Source organism: Limanda limanda, chromosome 4 (assembly GCF_963576545.1).
Source record: "Limanda limanda chromosome 4, fLimLim1.1, whole genome shotgun sequence".
Classification (NCBI taxonomy): domain Eukaryota; kingdom Metazoa; phylum Chordata; class Actinopteri; order Pleuronectiformes; family Pleuronectidae; genus Limanda; species Limanda limanda.
Genome location: NC_083639.1, coordinates 98,928 through 114,505, shown reverse-complemented (window position 1 = coordinate 114,505; position 15,578 = coordinate 98,928). Strand labels below are relative to the sequence as shown.

The 15,578-nt window shown below is 41.0% G+C and overlaps 2 long non-coding RNA genes across 2 annotated transcripts; both read left to right on the top strand.

The window, feature by feature from the left end:
- The first annotated feature begins 3,929 nt into the window (after positions 1 to 3,929).
- On the top strand, positions 3,930 to 10,540 carry LOC133000552 (uncharacterized). Its single transcript, XR_009678205.1, has 4 exons — positions 3,930 to 3,982; positions 4,322 to 4,356; positions 9,563 to 10,321; positions 10,438 to 10,540. It is a non-coding gene; the product is annotated as an uncharacterized LOC133000552 (long non-coding RNA).
- A 90-nt stretch (positions 10,541 to 10,630) lies between these two features.
- LOC133000551 (uncharacterized) lies at positions 10,631 to 15,065 on the top strand. The gene is made up of 4 exons (XR_009678204.1): positions 10,631 to 10,699; positions 14,387 to 14,458; positions 14,575 to 14,706; positions 14,789 to 15,065. It is a non-coding gene; the product is annotated as an uncharacterized LOC133000551 (long non-coding RNA).
- The last annotated feature ends 513 nt before the right edge of the window (positions 15,066 to 15,578 follow it).

The window sequence follows — 15,578 nt, the reverse complement described above, 5'->3', positions numbered from 1 at the left end:
TGAGTGATACATAAAATCAACACAGAAAATGCATGATGTAGTTTGTGTATAACAGTATATTTTGTTAAGATAGCCATGTCACAATTATTCAACCCCTAAATAATATTGTTGTTTTTAAAGCTGTCTGACAGTTTTTACAGCCTAAAGTGGAATTGAAACATAATTAAGCCTTTGGGAACTACATAATGATCCTTCATTTGCTTCAGCTGTGATGCATATATAAACCCCACCCATGAAGGTATTCAAGGTGAGTTACAACCATGGGAAAGACAAAAGAGCTTCCAGAAAAGCTGAGAGAGGAGATTATTTCATCACACCTGAAGGTCCTTGGGTACAAGAAGATTTCCCCCAAAAATTATATTCCAAGAGACACCATTGGGAGCATTATAAGGAAGTTTAAAGCTTATGGAGCAGCTGCAAACCTGCCTGGCTGTTGAATAAAGCCCAACATTTCATCAAGGGCCCTTAGCAACTTAGTCAGAACAACTAAGATAAACCCCTGTGTGACTGCAATACACCTACAGGATGACCTGATGAAGGCTAGTACAAGTGCCTCAGTGGCAACTATAAGACGTGCACTGAATAAACAAGGACATCAAGGTCGGACTCCAAGACGCACTCCATTTTTGACCACAAGGGTACATCAAAGGTTGACTAGAATATGACAGGAGGAATTTGGATAAGACGACTGAGTTTTGGATGACAGTTCTATGGAGTGATGAAACCAAACTGGAACTGTTTGGACATATGGACCAGTGGTATGTCTGGCGTGCAAGAGGCCAGGCTTATGACCATAAGAATACCATTCCCAGTCAAGCATGGAGGTTGGTCAATGATGATGTGGGGCAGTTTTTTCTGTGGCAGGAACGAGCAATCTTGATCGTGTACCTGGCATCATGGATTCACAGAAATACCAGGCCATTTTAAAGACGTATGTGATGACAAATTGAGAGGCGGTGGACTAGTGGCAGAAACTTGGACTATGGGCAGAAAAGGTCTCTGGTTCGACTCCACGGAGTAACAACAAAAAGACGAACCTGGATTGATCTGTCCAAAAATCCAAGAGGATTCTCCCTACCCTGTCTAGTGCCCCTGAGCAAGAGACCTTACTCCCCCAACATCTGCTCCCCGGGCTGCCCACTGCTCTGTGTGTCCTGCACCAGATGGGTTAAAAGCAGAGGCTAAATTTCCCTCCTTGCATGAGTGTGCCTGTGCATGTCTGTGCATGTGTTTGGGACAAATAAATGTATCTTAATCTTAAATTAAACCTTTGTGATCATTGGACTTTCCAGCAAGACAATGATCCCAAGCACACATTCAAGTCAACCAAAGCTTGGTTGAGAAAAAGATCCTGGAACGTCCTGGAGTGGTCTTCTCAGTCAAATCCGATTGAAATTCTTAGGTTGGATTTAAAGAAGGCAGTTGTAGCACAGGAGCCATGAAACATCACTGAGCTAGAGGCTTTTGAATGTGAAAAATGGGCAAAGATTCAGATCGAGAGGTGTAAGAAGCACTTACCTAAAATGTTTGTTAGAAGTTATAAAAGCTAGAGCAGTGGTTCTCAAAGTGGGGGGCGCGAACACCCTCCAGGGGGAGCGCGATGTCACAGACGGAGAAAAATTAAAATAAAAAATAATTTTTTTTATTCATTGCTTTATAAACAGTATTTTTAAAGACTCACTCCTTCCTTAGCAATACCTTCCTGCACGTGCAGTAGGCTTATTTGTAGCCTAATCTAAGGAGTAATTTGCTCCAGTCTTTTTAGAAAGCTCGTAGCCCCAAGAGCTAGCCTTCTATCTAGCTAACTTCTCCCAACTGCAGCTAGCCCTTTTCTCCTTAACACCTACCTTTACATCTTCAATCATCCACCGTGTTGCAACAAATAAAACACCAGCACTGTCCCTGTCTACATTGTGTACTGTTTGTTTTGTTAGGAACCATTGCCTAGCACAGCCTTATTCATTATTCGTCGCTCACAGCCACACATACAAACACACTCACAAGACCACGACGTTGCAATTAAAACTTTATCAACTTCACACACACTGTACTATGGACAAGTTTCTGATTCGTAAAAGTCAGGCAACCGATGCGCCAGATGCGAAGAAGCCAAAGCTTGGCAAATATGACGAGAGCTATTTGCAGTTTGGTTTCACCGTCACGAATGAGCAGCGTCCTCAGTGTGTTTTGTGTGCCGAGGTGCTTGCAAATGACAGCATGAAGCCGTGCAAATTAAAAAGGCACCTCGACACCCAACACCCTGACTTGAAAGAGAAGCCTGTGGACTTCTTTAAACAACAAGCCACCATCTCCAAGCACAGCACTGTCTCCAAGCAGTGTCTGGCGGCATCATATGTAGTTGCTCATACAATTGCTAAGCTTGGCAAACCCCATACAGTTGCCGAAACACTGATTATGCCGGCCGCGCAAAACATGTGTAGAATTATGATAGGAGAGAGTGCAGCTGCTAAACTCAGCGCAATACCTATGTCAAATGACACTGTGTCACACCGAATATCAGAAATGCCTAGTGATTTATAGTAATAATAATTGTCTGTATGGGCCTAACAATAACAATAGCCTAACCTTGACATGTCAGGCCTATCAATAAGAATATGCTATCTATCTATCTATCTATCTATCTTTCTATCTATCTCTATATATATATGGCGGTCTAGTTGAGGGCGGCGGTGGCGGGGGGGGCCCAACTACCCCTTACCAGCTTTGGGGGGGCCCAGCTTGCAAAAGTTTGAGAACCCCTGAGCTAGAGGATGCGCCACAAAGTACTGAAGCTGGGGGTTTAATAATACTGCACATGCACATGTGTGAAAACAGTTCAATTTCTCATTTGAACTTCAAAGTTAAGTCTACTTCTGTTGTCAAAATGACAAAAACATGTATCAATAAATATCTTTTTTGTTTAATGAGGTTTTTTGTAATTTATTGCCAATATCTTTCATGAACATCACTATAATGTCTACTGAGGTGAGGGGGTTGAATATTTCTGATTGCAACTGTATATGCTCTTGGTGTTGGCATAGAAAAGGTCTCGTATTTTATTGCCTTTGGTGTGGCATGTGACGTACTGGGTGAAGATGGGCAGAGTAGAGGATAGAGAGGCATGATTAAAGTCACCAGAGTTGAGGAGGAGATGCTGTGGGTGCTGTGTCTGCAGCCTGCTCACCACAGAGTGTAGGACATCACAGGCTGCATCAGCGTTAGCAGAGGGGGGAACATACGCAGCTATGGCAATGACATGCAAGAATTCCCGTGTTCTCATGCTAACGGCTAACACCTCAATGTCCTGACAGCACAGATGTGCCCAGATTTACACCATCTATCATTTACAAACACTGACAGCCCTCATCCTTTCCTCTTACTGCTCACCACTGTCCTGTCCGCCCGTATCAGCTGGAATCTGTCCAGCACAGCGAATGTGTCCGGTGTTGTTCTTGTTAGCCATATATCTGTAAGCAGCATGATGCTACACCGCCGGTAGTCCCATTCATGCCGGGTCATCGCCAAGGTCAAGTATCTGACCTTCAGTTATCCTTCAAAATGTTTACCCTCATCAATGCTGCTAAAACCTTTATGCTGATGATGTTTTCCTCTACACTTGACATCTATTGCACTTCTGTCTGTCCTGGGAGAGGGATCCCTCACATGTGGCTCTCTTTGAGGTTTCTACGTATTTTTACCCTGTTAAAAGGGTTTTTAGTAGTTTTTCCTAACTCTTGATGAGGGTTTAGGACAGAGGATGTCACACCATGTTAAAGCCCTATGAGACAAATTGTGATTTGTGAATATGGGCTATACAAATACAATTTGATTGATTGATCAGGTAAACTATGCACTAAAGTCAGTTTCTAATAGATGCACTGCAGTAACATAATCTTGTTTCATTATAATCAGCACTGTCTTGCTTAACAGTTTCATTGGACTTTGTGCGTCGTGAAGCCATTTTCTCATCGACAACTTCAAGGTAAGGTTATATACTACAGCATTTCAGTTTTCACATTGTTGCAGACATACAAATAATAAAAGAGGGTTTTTGTGAAGATAATGTTAGTGAGTGGCTTTACACCAAGTATATTTGAAGAAAAGTATTCGCGACATTAACGGGGTTTTCTGCAGGCGAGCTGCTCTTGTCAGCGCCATGTTTTAACGTAGGTGTGAGGTTGCAAATGGCCATAAACAGGTCCGAAATGGATAGTGTCTTTTTTACCTGTTGCGCACATGTGCTCTCTCCCTCTCTCTCCCTGGCCTGCTCGATCTCTCTCTCACTCACGCTCTCTCACTCTCTCTCGGTCTGTCTCTCTAGACTGCGACATGAAGAGCAGCTGCGGTGGCGAACAAGTGAGTTGAAGTTTCACAACCACGGTGCAAAATGATTTTTATTTACACGCTAAGATGAAAGCTATAATTTTTTTACATTACATTTCATTTAGCTGACGCTTTTATCCAAAGCGACTTACAATAAGTGCATTCAACCCCCGAGGGTACAAACCAAGAACAACAAGAATTAAGAAAGTACAAGTTCTTCAAAAATGAAGCAAAACTACAAAATGCTATAAGTAAGTGCCATTTAAGTGCTACTAAATTGTTAGTTTCAAAAATTGTTAGTGTTTTTTTTAATTTTTTTATTCAAGGTATAGTCTGAAGAGGTGTGTTTTTAGTTTGCGGCGAAAGATGTGTAAACTTTCTGATGTCCGGATGTCGATGGGGAGCTCATTCCACCATTTAGGAGCCAGAACAGCAAACAGTCGTGATTTTGATGAGTGTTTAGCTCGCAGTGAAGGAGCAACGAGCCGATTGGCCGAAGCAGAGCGGAGTGAACCGGCTGGGTTTTGTAAAGTTTGACCATGTCCTGGATGTAGACTGGACTGGATCCTTTCAAAGCATGGTACGCAAGTACCAATGTTTTGAAGCGGATGCGGAGTAGTGTGAGAGAATTTAGGTTGGTTAAAAACCAGTCGAGCTGCTGCATTCTGCGTTTTTCTTGGTTTGACATAATCTTAAAATGAGTCAAACTGCTGTAAACTCAGCTGCTGCGTGAAAGAGCAGCCCCTACTCTCTCTGTCTGCTGCACAGCATGCAGCAGAGAGGACAGGTCAACAAGAGGACTGTTGTCTGTGATCTTGATCTTTTCTACAGCAAATTATTAGGACCCATCTTCCATCGTCTCACAAACAGGGCCACAGATGCTGGAAATCCTTGAAAATGCTTGAAATTACAATTGTGTTCATTTAAATAGTCAAATACCTTTCAATGAAATAAATGACTCTATTATTGACTCCAATTATACCAATTGGTCAGCATCTATTATTTTCATTATTGATTTCATTAATCAATCCATAAAATTGCGAAACATGTAAATTAGTGTTTTCCAAATGCCCAAGGTGGTCCTAAAATGTCTTTACTTTCATAGTGGAGTAAAGAAATCATAAAAAAATCACAATTGAGATGGTGAGATCTGATTTGATTATTTTATTTCTTAAAAATGCTTATAAATTATGAAAAAAATCAGAGGACTTGGCAATTAATGAAATGGTGGAAAAGTAATCTATTAACTAATTAATCATTGAAGCTCTGGATGCCAAGTCCACTTACAGACAGGTGACACATTGTAAAACATTAAACTTTGTTATGTTTTCATTAAATTTGTCTCCCTTTTTGTAGAATTTTGTCATGAAACATAATTTGGGTTGTTTATATCTCAATAATATCGAATTTCTTGCGATGAAGAAGAGAAAAAATCATTTTGAGTAAATGTGTATCCATATGTAAATTATTACAGCTGGAGAAGTGTAAAACTGCATCATAGAAATCCTTGAAAAGTTTGTCTGTGTTTCATAAAGTAGCGTCATCTTTCAAAAACATTCCAAGCAAAGTAATGATTTTTAAACAAAAATTTCACAACGTTTGCAAATCGAACAGAACAAACTATTTGCATTCTACGCAAGTCCTGAGCCATGCATGCACGACTTTTTAAATGAAATGAGAATCATGAGGCAAAAATCGTATATCGTAAATCATACTATAATCGCAAAGGGCAGTCTTTTAGTGAGGTAAAATAGCGAAAATATTCTAAATCTAATGTAAAAGTAATGTCATTAAATATTCTTACTATTGATCATACAGATTAGTTTTCCATAAACAGAAAAGTTACAAAAATGTTTGTGTGCTCTCCGTTTGCTCCTCCTTCGGTGTCTGGATGTACTTGAATCTAGCTTCTGGGTTTCAGTCTTCATGGGATGGATTTGCAAGAACTGTAATTTTGTTTCCCCTGAAACAGATTAACTTTTGAAGCACTATAGGTTTAGGCACAACCACAGCAAATGTCTTCCCTGTTTACATCCTTGCTCTTTCAAAACCTGGAATGCCCTCAAGTCACATTTGTCAAAGAGACATCAAACTAACAAATCAACACCGAAAGTATATTATTTCAGTTGTAAACTTTGCAGTTATTGTACCTCCTCTGAGAAGGATTACTTCCAACATCTTGGAGTTCATCTTAGTAAAAGTGAAACTGTTCACTGTGGCTTCAGAGAGTGTGATTTTTACACAATTGTGTATGGAACGTTTGCATCACAAAGATCCCAACAACACACAGCACATTCTTCAAGTGACTTCTGGCCTGAAATTATACATGAGTATGTAGACCAGTCAAATATTACAGATGATGTTGCTGTAACACAATGTTCTGAGGCTGAGTGTTCAGCAGCATATGCCTGTTCAGGAGAGTACGAATGTGAAGAATTGAAAGAGGAAGAAATTGAACTGAAGATAGGCCAACTTTTGTTAAAGTTAGAGAGCATTTATAATGTGCCAACAATTGCATTAGTGAAGTAGTAGCCGAACTCCAGTTTATATCCTCTTCGGTGTCAGTTTCTGGCATAACAAAAACTGTAAATTCATGTTTAAGGAATCATGACTGTGTGCTTAATGAGTCTGCCATCTCCAATTTAGTCTAACAGTTGTGTGAGACAAACCCAATTAGCACAGCTTTAAGAGCTTACGGTCCACTTGCCACCTCCTACAAAAGGCATTTTTTAAGAAGAAATTTCACGTGGTAGAGCCTGTTGTATACATTCTGGACAAAAAGGAAGGTCAAACATTACAAGACATTCCCGTTCTTCTGTCATTGTCACAGATTTTAAGTGTGAAAGACATACAGTAGAAAGCTTTTAACTCTTCATATACTACTCTCGATGGATGTTACAAGTCATTTCATGATGGAACACATTTTATCTGAAGACATAACTTTTCCTCTCATTCTCAACATTGACGATTTTGAGGTTTGTAATCCTCTGGGGACATCCTGAAAAAAACACAAAATCACTGCAGTTTACTGGGTATTGGCAAATGTTACACCACAGTTTCGTGCTACATTGAAGTCAATTTATCTAACTGTGCTTTGCGAGGCAGTTGATGTAATCAAGTTTGGTTATGAGGCAGTGCTTAAACCACTTTTAAAAGACCTTGTCCAGTTGGAAGAGGAAGGGCAATTAATTCCTGTGTTTAGCGGCCAATAGTAGCGGCCAATTTAGGTGCCCATTCAATTGGTGGCTTTTTAGAAAGCTTTTCTGGATCTCATGTCTGTAGGTTTTGTTTGGGAGAGCTCTCTGAGTTTCAGATAAAAAAAGTAAGAACTGGATCCTTCCAAACAAGAACGAAGCAGGAACATTCTCTTCATGTACAAACTGCTTTAGAAAGTCCCACTCTCACTCACTGCTTTGGTGTGAAAAGGCAGTGTGCCTTGACTAATACATTAAGATATTTTAATGTTTTGTCAGGGTATCCACCAGACTTGCTCCATAACCCTTTCGAGGGAATCGTACGTCTGGAGTGTCTCTGTGCCCACCTGTTAAGCAGCACCGGCTCACGGGCGGGCCGGTGCTGCCGATAAGCCTCAAACATTGATCATCACAGCCGGTACAATTAACGTCTCAGTCAAGACACTAACACAAAAAAAAAATCACAAAGTCGACGTCACTCACCTAAGAAGCATCATATTAATCCAAAGATCGCTAACATTCCAACGAAAACAGTCTTGGTACATTGCCAAAGGTCCAGACGATCCAATCCAGTAATATAATCAGTCCAAAACACACTATTACATCAAAGAATAGCCACAGTCATCTGTTGCGTTATCTCAGCGCAGCCGGCATCAAGATGTAAACAACATGAAAGATGTTTATTTGTATACATTTTAAACCATATGACCGGTTTTGCCTCCTTTATATACAAGTATGATTTTGAGTGTAAAAGTAGCCTTTTTAGCCTAGTTGGTTACCATAGTTCCAAATGGCCTTTGTGGAAAACGCCTAGACATGCCCTTAGGAAAAAATCTGTGAAATATTCATTTTCTGTGGTATTGTTATCAAATTTGAACCACGGCTAGTCAAGGCTTCATGCTAGGGTCTCAGTGTGTTTTCCAGCTCATAAGTCCCAGCTAGAGTCATCTGCAGGCATCTGTTTAACAAAAAATATTCGGGCGGAATTAAAAACCTTCTACTTCACTGTGTTCCATCTGCTATTACTCAATGTCAGTAGCACTAAGACTGATTCTGACTGTTGGGGGGGAAAGTTCAGAATGTTACCTTTCAAAGAGACCAAGATCATGCATTTACTCCAAATGGTTCAAGAACAGCTTTCAATTTACTTTCGGTACTCCTCAGACAGGCATTTTAGGTGAATCTCACCCGCTGCTTAAGAGGCTACGGTTCTAATTAAGAAAAAATACTTTACTGTATTTCAACTCAATGACCTAATCAGACAGTTCAGCTACAGGTGGACTGACAAAGCTGACAGCCCACAGCCTGTCCCACTGAACTTTTCCACCCAAAACAGCGTCGGTGGAAACGCCCATGAAAATTAGTTGCGTTTGCTCCCTCTTATCATTTGTTTCAGAGTGTCATTGAGTGAACCAGCATTGCCTCTTCTAATCAATGCATCTAAAAGACATGTTGAACTAGTGGTTTCTCCAGTTCACACCCATGACACAATCGGATACCTTGACACCAAGATATCAAAGCACAGGCATAGATACATGCAGGTTTTCCAAGAGGCAAAACCACTGCTCTAAGTTGTTTAAAGGTCCAGTTTATAAGATTTAGGTGAGAGGGATCTATTGGTAGAAACTGTATACAAAATAATCCGAGTGATGTTTTCACAAGTGTTTTCCATCTAAATTGTATGAATGTTTGTTTTCTTTACCCTAGAATGGGTCCTTTATGATTAAAAACTTTATATTTACATCTGTAGCGGGTCCTCTCTTCAGAGTACGCCATGCTTTTTACAGTTGTCCAAACTGGACAAACTAAACACCTTTTGAGTTTTTATGACAACTGAAGGCTGCCACAGGTTCTTATGTTTGGGAGGCTGAGGGGTATTCAGCTGCAACATGAAACCTTACCACTAGATGTCACTAATTTCTACACACTTAACCTTTAAAACTAAAATCTTTAAAATTTATTTTTACCTTATCTCTTTTTAATGGGAATTTGGTTCTTTAAATGCCTAAATGTAGCCTAACCTATGTCTTTCTCTTCAACTGCAGAATCATAACCATGTCTGCCCGACTTCGAGAAATACTGCAAGAACAAATACGGAAACTTCCTTCGCCCTCAGGAATCCCACTGTGGAGGAATTAAAGCATATCGTTCAAGAGACATTTACAATTAAATAAGACTTTATGCAGTTCCAGGACCAATCATTTTATGGTGAGTTTTTCACTCTCCTTGAAACTAGCGACATAAAGGACAAAGACACCATCAAGGTGGTTCCTTCTGAACACATTATCACATTGGCAGCTGAGGGTTATTTGGCCACTAAAGGACTCCAGGAGAGCTTTGATAGCAGTGGTACAGAGTTATCTGAAGATGTTGGTTGCAGTTCCACTGCATCCAGTGATACCATTCTGTCTTCTCCAACGAGCACCTCCTCCCTTCGTTCTGTGTCGAGGCCAGCTCAGTTTGAGATACCTACCTTCTCCTTTGACATCGAGCTGGTTTTACAAGCTGCAAATGAAGCTTACCAAAAGGACAGAACCCGAGTCAACAGTCCTTCAGTAAAATCCAACATTCTGGAGAAATTAGCAGTGAGCTTTTTTGTATACACTGCCTATCCTTCACAAGCACAAAGGGAGCAGGTAGCAGTGGCCCTGATTATATAGCACTCGTGTTGGAAGGACCCAGTATCATTCAATCGTTTAAATGGCTGGGACAACAGCCTTGAGTACAAGATGGGGAATTACAGAGCAACGGGCAAAGAGCAACTCCATCAAAAAACATGAAAAAGGCAAAGCCTGCTTTCCCAGGTATGTTAAATATTTTAATCGTGTCCTCTCTATTACAGGATGTTAGTATCAAAGTTAAAAATTAAATTTCGCTATTTTGAATTAATAATTATTGGCTTGTTTCTCCATCTTTGAAGCCACTCCAGTCCACAATCTTGGGGAAGTTGGAACAATATACACCCAAGCTGTTGAGCTTGTACAGGAGGAAGGGAGGAGCTGTCGGGAGGAAACTCGATGAGACCCTTGACATAAGGCATGTACTTAAAACAGTATGGCAGTTAGCTTTGTGTAGTAGCATTCTGATTCTACATAATTTCATATTTTTGTAGGGCAACATCATTGAGTGGCTTCATTCTCTAGCTTGGAGAGAACCCTGAGGAATTTATCAAGGTCTACCAGGTAACGAAAAAATACATCTGCCTTGTGTATATATTTCTACTGAAGTATTCATCAAATCTTCAGGTTCTAAACAAGGCACTTGTAAATTTTGGAAAATTAATATACACAATATAGTCAGATGTATTATAAAACAGCAGGAGTAAGCTCCACTAAGCAAAGTAAATGCCATTTCAAATTAACCTTACAAAACAAGAAGATTTTAAACATGCATAATATAGAGATCTGTTTCAGGCATGCAAACTTTCCATGTTTTGGCAAAGTTCCTCTTTCCTTAAAATCTTACTGTGCTTAGTTAAATGCAAAATATGATTTATCCAATGATAGGTCTTAAAGCTTTGGTTCTCAATGGTCAATCCTCAGGATCAATAAAATGTTTTCGATTCAAATTTATTTAATGAAAAGGGGGGCAGTTTGGACCCCCTTTCCAATTCAATTAATTAACCACTTTGTCAACAGAAATAAACCAAACAAGTATAATTGTAACTTCTTTAAAGCTAAATGAGTAACAAGAGTGTAAATGTTACTTAAAGTGGGATTTGTTTATATATACTAAACAGAATATTCAATCCGTAGCATTTCCTTGACCCTTTTTGTCTCCTTGCGCTATTTCACTATTCTCGCCTTGCCTGTCACCCAGGGGTTAGACACACCCTAGTTCTATTGAGGCAATGCTTCTGGTGGGGTTCCATGGAGGAGGAAACTAAGGAGTTTGTCGCTGCCTGCCAGATTTGTTCCCAGCACAAGAGTGCCCGCCAGACTCCTTCCAGTCTGCTCCAGCCACTGCCCATTCCTCGTCGTCCATGGTCTCACATCTCTCTCGACGTCACTGGACTTCCTCCATCAGACAGTAACACCACTATTCTTACCATTGTGGATAGATTCTCCAAATCTGCTCACTTCATTCCTTTGCCTAAGTTCCGATCAGCCAAGGAGACGGCTGAGCTTATACTGCACCACATTTTCCGTCTACATGGCCTCCCCAGTGACCTCGTCTCCGACCGTGGGCCACAATCCACCTCTTGGTTTTGGACAGAGTTCTGCAGTCTGTTGGAGGCCAAGGTCAGCCTATCCTCTGGGTTCCATCCTCAATCAAATGGACAGTCTGAGAGGATGAATCAGGAGATGGAGACTGCTTTGCGGTGCGTTGTCTCCCACAATCCTTCCTCCTGGTCCAAGCAGCTCCTGTGGGTGGAATACGCCCACAACACGCTTCCCAGTCCGGCTACTTGACTCTCACCTTTCCAGTGCTCCCGAGGTTACCAGCCCCCACTTTTTCCTCCGTTCTTCGGATCGGTACCAGAGAGGGGCCAACCGGCACCGCATCCCTGAAGCAGCAGGTTGCGGGACGCGTGATCACAGATCAATGGGGACATTAGGGAGGACAGCTGTGTGTTCCAAACTTGTGTGTAAAAGCTAACTCATTATAAAAGAGACATTTGTCATGCTCTTGAGCCTGCGTGGCTTTAAGAACTCTGTCCCTATTTGAGCAAATAGTAACACTGTTAATTTGTTTGTGTTCAATATACTCTGTATAATTTTGCCTTGAAACTCTGTTGAGCATTCATTCAAACATTCAGTGTAAATGTTTAATACCTCACCAGGCGATTGAATGCAAATTCCCACCACAAACTTGGATGTAGTTATTGGGATTTGTAAGCATCGGGTGAATTGTTGCAGTTCACTGTGCACACTTCTGTTTAATACAGAGGTATGGCTAACTAAAGATGGGTAAAGGCCTGAAAAGACAAGCACTGACGGCGTGACTCCAATTCTGCCAGTTTTTTCCAAAAAAAGAAAGTTGTAGAAAAGGAGGAATTGGAAGAGAGATTGAGAAAGGAACAACTATGGATTGTAACTCTGTCCAACAAAAACAAAAAAACATTAACCATTTCAAGCAAAAAGAAAGCTTACAGCATGTGCTTGCAAGAAGCAGAAAAAAGAGAAAGACAGAATGAGAGCAAAACAAACACACACACATGTTGACAGACACGTAACAAGTTCAAACATGAACATAGCAATCTACTTATACACAGTATACCTGGATACAAAGGAAAAGATAAGGTGAAACTGGATCTGGACTCCTCCTCTTCCGCCCTACGCCACTCTAGGACCAATCCACCACACGCCTGTAATGACCAGCCAGATAAACAAGACCCTCACAAATAACTATAACAGAATTCAGAGCGTGTTTAGGGTCAGGGATAAGAAAGAATGACTGGAAAACCCAGACTTTAAATGAGATAATTATAAATGCTAGTGAGGTACCTTGTTGACATTGTGGGGGACAAATTCCCTCTGAGACTGAACTTGTCAACTATCACCAGCATGACACAAAAGCCACAGGAGTCATGCAGTTCCATCTCGCCAAGCGGAAGGAGACGCCAGTAATAATGAGCCAGACAAGAGAAGTACTGTAAGAGGAGCACACCCTGTTTCCACCACAGGCAGTAAGATGCAGACATGAAGCATGATGGCTGGTGAACAAGTGAATGAGACTGTCTTGTGTGCATACTTGAAGACACTCATAGCTTATTTTGACCTGCACAGTGGACTCACATGTACAGCTAATATGGGAGCATCCCCACTGTCCCCCTATGAGGTCCACTGAAAAGAGCACTTTTAGCAGGTTTAGACCCGAACTCTCCAGTGCCGTCAAAATTAACCGCGTGACCTGAAAGACTTGCTCACTGAAATCCTGAAGCATGCAGAGCACGTTGAAGACACCATACAGCAAAATAATGAACAGCAGCTGAAACCTTGTCAGGACAAGATCGACAACGCCCAGCTGACCTTGTTATTAGCTTTCTCAGGTCCAAGTCAAAGGCGAGGCGAGGAAGAGGTAGGGGTCGTGGCCATGGAGGAAAAGAAGGGAAAGGGTGGGAAGACAGGACACCGGAGGAGAAATTGCTCGGAAACCTAATTTCTGAAGGCTAACAGAGGGATAGAGGAGGGAGGGTGGACCCCGGAAAAAGACCACCACACAATAGATAAACAAGTAACACACACACACACACACACATCCAAATATAGCTCACACACACATGTTGATAAACGAGAAGCCTTTGATTTCACAATATACACTTATAATGAAGGATATAGAAATTCTCCAAAGTTAACTTTGTTTATCTCAGGACAACCTGTAGTGTTTCTTGTTGACTCAGATTCTACAATCTCAGTTTTGAGATCTGATGCGCATTTCCTAAGAAAAGTGGAAGAACATGCATCACTGTAGGAGCTGGAGGGACACCAATTGTGGAGCATTGCTCAGTGCCTCTAAGTGTGAACTGTACAATACGGTAACAAAGCACTAATTTTTAGGGTCAGCACACCGTCCCATACATTTGATTGGCAGAGATTTGATATGCCATTATGGCATTGTTCTTTGTTCAACACCAGAGAGAAGCAAAGTTTTAAAGCCAGGAGAATGGAGAATGTTCGCCAGTGCAAATGCAAAAGGTTAAATATAGTCCCAGGGCATTCTTGTATGAGTATATCTGTGAAAGCTCGTCGACATCGATGTCACCGCCAATGCTCAAAATCCTACTGAGAAAGTTGCTAAAAGAAGGAGAGCATCAAGTGCTTGAGCAGAACGAGTGCATGTTTAAATATGTACGAACTGCTTAAACTTAAGAGTTTGTTAATTAATTTGTTCATGAATGTGACTTTTTGTCCTGTTGTATTTTATAGGAAACTGTCCGTCGTCCTGTCACCTCTGAGCCTAATGGCAGGCGCTGCAGTCGCTGCAAGTCCGGATTTGTAGTGTGTGAAATGACCCCCTTGTATATAAGTAATTGTGATTTTCACTGTGGATCTTCCAACAGTGCATTAGCGAGGCTATTTCCGTTTATTAATAATATACTCATGTTGTTTTCCAGCTGCCTGTAAGACGTACTATGATGTACTAAGACGTACTATGAGCCAGTATGAAGGAACTTCCAGCCCATCCAACCAGACCTTGCAGCTCTTGCAGCAGCATTGAAAAGTTCAGTCGACAGAGAAGAAAGAGGGTAAGATTATATTCATTCGAAAAATTTCAGTGACGTGTGTAGGTGTATTGAACTGTGCTGATTGTACTGATTTTGTTTACAGCTGATTGAAGCAGGGAAGATGACATGGAACCATCTTTCCACAGCCAGGAGCTGTGTGCCATACTTCAAATAAGACTGGAAGCTACACTGAATCTCACAGCTACACACCACAGATGTCTTAACACTGGGGCAGATTCGGACAGAGTGCCACAAAGAACTTTTCACCCAGAGGCGGCAAATAGTCATTTCAAGCTTCACCTAATTCGTTTTTCACTGGCTAGGCCAGGTTGTGTTTGTACTATATTTGTGCTGTATGTAAATAAAGCTTTGACTCAACATCTTTTTTTCCCTCTACAATGTGTTCAACATATAACATCAAGCATCAAATGAATAAATGTATAGTCTTCAGTACCTGCAGTGCTTTTGGTAAAGGCTTACTAATAATTCATATGAATATATATATTATTAGTAATTATAACTATATATCAATTATTATTATTATTATCAATTTTATGAGGGAGGGGTTTACCCACGTAGGTGTTATAATGACCCAGGGTGACCAATAGCAACAAATCTGGCATCATCCAAAGGTTACGTGAGAAAAGGTGTTTCCAGGACACACCAAATTCCCGTAACTTACAGTATACTGTGTTCAATCTCCCTCATATGGTTGTAAGGAATGGGCGTGGCCAAATAAGTGAATAGCGCCCCCTAAAGCGCAGCCCCGGCACCACGATTGACCTGCATGTCCATAAATCGATAGGGACATGTGTCATTGCATTACGTACAAAAACCCCTCATTGATCGAAATGCTAGATTCTAGCATTTCTATAGATTATATAGAGTAATAA